Source organism: Theobroma cacao, chromosome 6 (genome assembly GCF_053813885.1).
Source record: "Theobroma cacao isolate CCN51 chromosome 6, ASM5381388v1, whole genome shotgun sequence".
NCBI classification, from domain to species: Eukaryota; Viridiplantae; Streptophyta; class Magnoliopsida; order Malvales; family Malvaceae; genus Theobroma; species Theobroma cacao.
The window spans coordinates 4,467,933-4,474,589 of record NC_142644.1 but is presented as its reverse complement, the minus strand read 5'-3'; the positions used below and the strand labels follow the sequence as shown (position 1 = coordinate 4,474,589).

The 6,657-nt window shown below is 32.7% G+C and overlaps 1 long non-coding RNA gene across 1 annotated transcript; it reads right to left on the bottom strand.

The window, feature by feature from the left end:
- Positions 1 to 3,828: 3,828 nt before the first annotated feature.
- LOC148762002 (uncharacterized) lies at positions 3,829 to 6,193 on the bottom strand. Its single transcript, XR_016027190.1, has 4 exons — positions 6,095 to 6,193; positions 5,368 to 5,448; positions 5,131 to 5,211; positions 3,829 to 4,108 (listed from the first exon to the last, which is right to left on the bottom strand). It is a non-coding gene; the product is annotated as an uncharacterized LOC148762002 (long non-coding RNA).
- Between the last annotated feature and the right edge of the window lie 464 nt (positions 6,194 to 6,657).

Here is a 6,657-nt window from a genome sequence, read left to right as displayed (position 1 = left end):
TATGATTGACGAAATCTTAGGCTGTTCTCGCACCAAATCATCACCATTGTAAGTCCATCCATTCGGTATGATTACTATGACAGCTCCTAGTGTGCCGGAAATCACCATTTGCCCCTAACTTTGGAGTTTCAATTAGTCATCTCCCTTTCCTATTTTTCCCACCACATGATATGACAATGCTTCACCGCCTGCATATTTGATATGATGATTATGGAATTAAATTTTGGAGCTAGGCCTGTGGACAATTGACAAAGGTTGGACTAGCAATTGCAATTTAATCCGTGTTATAATGTGCTAATCGTGTTTGTATCGTGCAAAAATAAAGGTATAACAAACAAATAGATCACTATACATGACATGATTAATCAATCGTGTTAAAATTGGACATGAATATAATATTTGAATATAACATTTTATTATACAAGTTACACGACATAACACAATTAATAAGTTTAAATATAATTAACAATTAAACATGATATAATTAACTTATTAAGACAGAATTAATCTATTTAAACATGAATATATAAGTTATTTCATCATAGATTAGTTTGTTAATATGATTAATTAAACAGTACGTAAATGTCATTTACAAGTTAAGCGAGTCAATCTACATAAAAATTGAATGTTTTGTGACATAAACGAATTGACATGATTATGACTCGAACATAATTATACCAAATCTAAATCTATTTATTTCTATATCGAGATGATAATTTTTTTTAAATTGAATTGAGAATGCTCTGTGAAATAAATATGTAATAGTAATTATATTATCATGTCTAATTATTGGTGTATATTGACATGTACAAAATATTATTTTATAAAATATATGTTGTTATTATAACCATCATGATGATATTTATGGTAATGCTTCCAACAAAAATACACCTATAAATATCCTCACGACAAAACAAAACTTTAAATAAAATCTTGAAGTTTACGGTAGAATATGTAGTAACTCAATCTTTTTTAAAATCTTATTTTAGCTAATTGTTAAATGATATAAGAATAATAAATAATAGAATAAAAAAATTATTTTTTTTATAAATACCCACATATAAAAAGTCAAAAAAAAATCTAGAACATTAATCGTGAGAAAAAAAAATGGTCAAAATGCCTCAATAATCCCTGTACTCATGCACTTTCTTCACTTTAGTCCCTCTACTCAAAATCACAACAATTTAGTCTCTTGATTTTGAGAATTGCTTTAATTTAGTCCTTTCAACATTTTTCTTCTGAAATTAACTTTCATAAAGCTAATGTGACGCTGACATACATGGTAATGCCATATCACTTTGACATGTTGATGTAGCAATGCCATGTGGCATGTCAAGGACGGCACCACGTGTCACATTCTCCATCAGCACCCATCCATGGCATGTCCAAAAGGTGATACGTGGCATGACAAGATAGCAACATGTGAGGTGGGCTGGAAATGCTGATATGGTAGTGTCATATCACCTTGACATGCTGATGTAGTCTAGAACATCAACTATGAGAGAAAAAAAAGTCAAAATACCTCAACAGTTCCTGTACTCGTGCATTTTTTTCACTTTAGTCCCTTTATTCGAAATCGCAACAATGTAGTCTCTTGATCTTGAAAATTTCTTCAATTTAGTCCCTTCATATTTTCCTTCCGAAATTATCTTTCATAGAGCTAACATGGCACTAACATACATAGCAATGCTATATCACTTTGACATGTTGATGTGGCAGTGCCATGTGGCATTGACATGCTGGTGCGGATATGCCATATGGCATGTCAAAAAGGGCACCACATGTCACTCTCCTTCAACACCTATCCATGGCATGTCCAAAAGGTGATATGTGGCATGACAAGAGAGTAGCATGTGACGTGTCAGGAAAGTGCCTCATGTCTCTTCTTTCTTTTATTTCCTTTTTTTCTTTTTTCCCTTTTTTTTCTTTCTCTCTCCTCTCACCTTTTCCCTTAAGGATCTGTTATTAATCATTGGACGTTGTTGTCAATCGTTGGTCATCAAACATCGATCACTAATTGATGGTCACCAGACGTAGGCTATTGGTCATTGGTCTTTAAAGGAGAAGGTAAGAGGAGAGGAAAAAAAGAAAGAAAAAAAAGGGAAAGAAAAAAAACAAGAAAAAAAGGGAAGGAAGAAAAGAAAAAAACAAACAAAAGCATTATATCAAATGTAAAGGCTTAAACTTTATGGCAAGGACCTTGTTGTGTTTGCATGAGGTCTTGAGTTTAAAACTTAACAAGTTTATAATAGTTTTAGAGAAAATAAGGTACAAACATGAGGCACCCTCCTAACACGCCACGTGTTGCTCTTTTGTCATGCCACGTGGTGTGTCATGAATAGGTGCTGAAGGAGAATGTGACACATGGTGTCTTTCTTGACATGCCATGTTGTATATCCATGTCAATATGTCAGTGCCACGTGGTATTGCCACATTAGTATGTCAGAGTGATGTGGCACTACCACATTAACATTTTCAATTTACCTCACATGCCATGTCAGCAAATGGTGCCATGTTAGCGCCACATTAACACTGACATCAGCTCTGTAAAAGGTAATTTCAAAAGAAAAATGTTGAAGGGATTGAATTGAAGCAGTTTCCAAATTTAAGAGACTAAATTGTTGCACTTTTGAATAGTGGGACTAAAGTGAAGAAAGTGCACGAGTATAGGGACTGCTAAGGTATTTTGATCGAAAAAAAATCTAGTCCAAACCCAACCCCCTTAGACCTCAAGCCCGTACCTTAAAAATACAACTACAAACTCAACCCTATCATACCTTAAGCCCACACCTCAAAAACCCAACCATGTATCAAACCAAAAACCTTGCCAATTGTCAAACTAGGAAACTTTTGGGGCTTCCTTTAAATTTAGTTATAACAAACCTTTTTAAATTATTTATAATTTTCAATGCCCAATTTCCTCTAAAAACATAAATGAGATTATTTATTAGCTTAAATAAAAGCGCTGACATGCATGTAAGTGTTTTCTTCTTTTTTTTTCATTGTTAAGTTGATTTAGTAATCGAAAGTTATATAATCAGTTCTCTGCTTGTTTGTTGATGATGAAGCAAAAAAGTGTAACTATACAAATTATAGTACTTCTTTTTACTATTAATTTTTCTCTTGTTTATGCCCATAAATTTTAGATGATAAGATAGACTTGAAATGGGACATTTTAGTAATGTCAAATTTTATGTGTGTGTTTAGGAGGAAATGTATTTTTTAGCTGTTGAATGAAGAAAGTAAATTTGAAAACACTTATTTTAAAAATTTTATAAATTTTGAGTACCTTTTTTATGGCTATCATCAAAATACTCACATGCAAGTGGGCAAACTCATGTTTTGGATTTAGTTGATTTTCACAATATAGATGTTCGCAATATAGATGACAATTAGCTTCAACAATATTATGGGCAACCTCATTTAGCTTTCGAAGTAAATGGGAGAAAAAACAAAAAATTACATGAAGGCAAGATATTTTGCAAACTCAACCAAACAACATAGAAACCTTCTTTACATCCTATGAACACAAAAATAAGTGTATTGATCAACCTATTAATATTTAAGACCCACAAATCAAGCCATGTTATTGGATAAATAAAGGATGGAAGTCAAAGAAATTAGACTGAAGCATTCGTATGTAGTTGGGATTATATGCTAAGTTGGAAATAAAAAAAAGTTGAGAATCTTGACATGTTGAATAACAATAAGAATATAATACCGAAAAAAGAACATTCTTGAAAATTGAAATTTATAGCCCAATGGAGTGAATCAATGGTTACAGTCAATGAGAAATAAATAAAAATAAAAATAAGAATAATAGCAAGAAAGTAAAAAAATAAGAAAACTTAGTGTAAAAGTGTCACGACCCGAAACTCCTCATTGGGCCCGTGACAACTGCCGTGATGTCCCGATTGGCACTCATTACCCTGAATGTCGATCAAAACCCCGCAAGGCTTAGCATCAGCTTCCTCATTTCTCCGGTGAGCGACAGTTATTAAATCTCGCATTTTAAGAAATCATAAGTCTTTTCTAAATCAAAATAATAAAATATTATTTTCTGGCTCACAGGGGCATTTTCATCATTTTTCTTCGAAAACACCAAAACCTGCCAAAAACATGGTGTAAAAGCTAAATATGTTCATACATACTTTAAATCAAATAACTAAAGTATAAAATTACTTTTACAATGACACGTGGGCTCCCAACTAACCAATAAGATGCGAGTCTGTGAACTTATAATTTTGACAATGCAAGGCTAACTGAAGTCCTTGATGCAATCGGCTATTTACCGGCTATCTCGAACTTGAAATGTGGAGAATTGAGGGTGGTGAGATTATAAAATCCTAGTGAGTAAACAAACACCATCTAAACTATCTAAAGGCGAGTAAATTGAGACAATTAAAAAATAATTAACTTCAGCAAATTTTTCACATCACGAATATTCATTTCAACTAAATAATCAATATGGCTCGTGAATTACTCAAAACTTGTCTCATGCCAAATCCTGTACTCGGTGACACCTGGATCAGGGGTATCCAACCGAGCCCGCCAAGGCTGTTAAAAATTCATATTTCGCATATATCATATTTTTATTTTGAAACATAGTCGTTCCTTGGCGTTGGCTGAGTCTCACTCTCACGTGGTGGTCCACGTGAAGTGCACTCAAAAAGCCCACCTCAAGAGATACCCTACGCGCCTCTACGACCGAGGTGAGAATATAAAGGAGTTTATCGTGCCCCTCTAATAGGCTGGCCCACGGAACCCCCCACCACTGCAGTAGCTAATCTTTTATCTACCACCTGATTTATAAAATTTTTTTCTGCATGACATGACAATTTATCGCAACCTAACCTCTCAAGGCTAAATACACAGTACAAATAATTCTAACACCAAAATCAGTTTAGCCATTCATGCTCATTTATTGTCATAAGCCATTCAATTTAAAACCATAAACAGGCAGTTTCCAATTACTCTATTTTCAAAATCAGTATTCGATTTTTCAAAAAATTTATAAAATCACAATTTCTCTTAAAACATAGCAATTTACCATTTAAACCCATTTTCCATAAAATCACACAATTGTATAAAGCTGCTCTAGATAATTAAGACGATAATAAGTTTACTCACAATTTTCGAAAACTAAATTCGGGCACTCCAACTATTAATCCTCGAGTGCGATTTCTTTACCCTTGCCAGAAGATTCGCCACCTTGACAAATTGTACAATTAAGAGGTTTACTACTTTGGTACTAAACTAAAATAAACTAATTTATAATACTAATGCATGATATGAACCCATTTTCCATAAATCACACAATTGTATAAAACTACTCTAGATAATTAAGACGATAATAAGTTTACTCACAATTTTCGAAAACTAAATTCGGGTACTCCAACTATTACTACTCGAGTGCGATTTCTTTGCCCTTGCCAGAGGATTCGCCACCTTGACAAATTGTACAATTAAGAGGTTTACTACTTTGGTACTAAACCAAAATAAACTAATTTATACTACTAATGCATGATATGAAGTGCAAAATGTCTAAATTTTGCCTAAACGCGGTGTTAGCTTATTTCGGTCTTTTACTCGATAAACCAATATACGTGTCCGTTTAAACTCCAAATTAATTTATTTCAATTTCTATACCTCAATTGCACCCAAATTGACTTAATGTTCCTCAGTGTGGTGCAAATTATCAGTCTTGGTAGCAAATTACGAAAATACCCCTAGTGGGTAAAAATTTATATTTTTGCTCCGAAAATTCTCATTATTTTTCTAGGCTCATAATTCATCATTATTCATCATAATTTCTTAAATAAACATCAAGATCAGCAGCCAATATTCCCCTAAAAAATTCGGCATAATGGGTTTCAATAGGAGAAAATTATTTCTTTAGCTTATTTTTGCTATATTTTAATATAACCTAACTAAAATCACTTAATTCAATTAAAATCAACCAAAACTCAAGTTCAAAACTCATCCATGGAGGTTTGGCCAGCATGGGTGTCCATACCCACTTTCTAATTTTGCATGGAAATGAGAAAAAAATGCATGGGTAGTGAAAATCATAAGGAAAATCAATGAAATTTACCTTTTTAATGCTTGATTTCTTGATTTCTCTTGATTTTCCCCAAACTTTTTCAGCTAGGGTTCTTTTTTCTTTCCCCCCTTTTTCTCTCCTGGTTTGGACACCTGAAGAAGATGAGAATTCTGGAATTTTGACATTTTTAAAGGCTAAAATAATATAATATTATTTTATTTATTTTTTTTGTTTTATTAATTCCTTAAATTCTAGCCATCCATTTATTTCCAAATTTTCACCATACACTTGTCTCACATATCCATAGCTTATATAAAATTCTCAGACTTATCCAAAGTCTTGGTGGAGTAATTTTTAAAATTTACACTTTTACCCCCGTAAAAGTAAAAAATTACATTTTTACCTCAAAAACTGAAAAATTGCCCATAGACATATTTTTCATCCCTTATACTCATACCATTCTCTAATTTGTCAAATTTGATCTAAATTTTCTCAAAATCTCAAATTTTATCCGTGAGTGGAAAAATTACGATTTTGCCCCTACACTCCAGAAATCACCGGAATTAAATTTTTTCACTGCCAAACCCTCAAATTATACTCCAATACTCAAATCA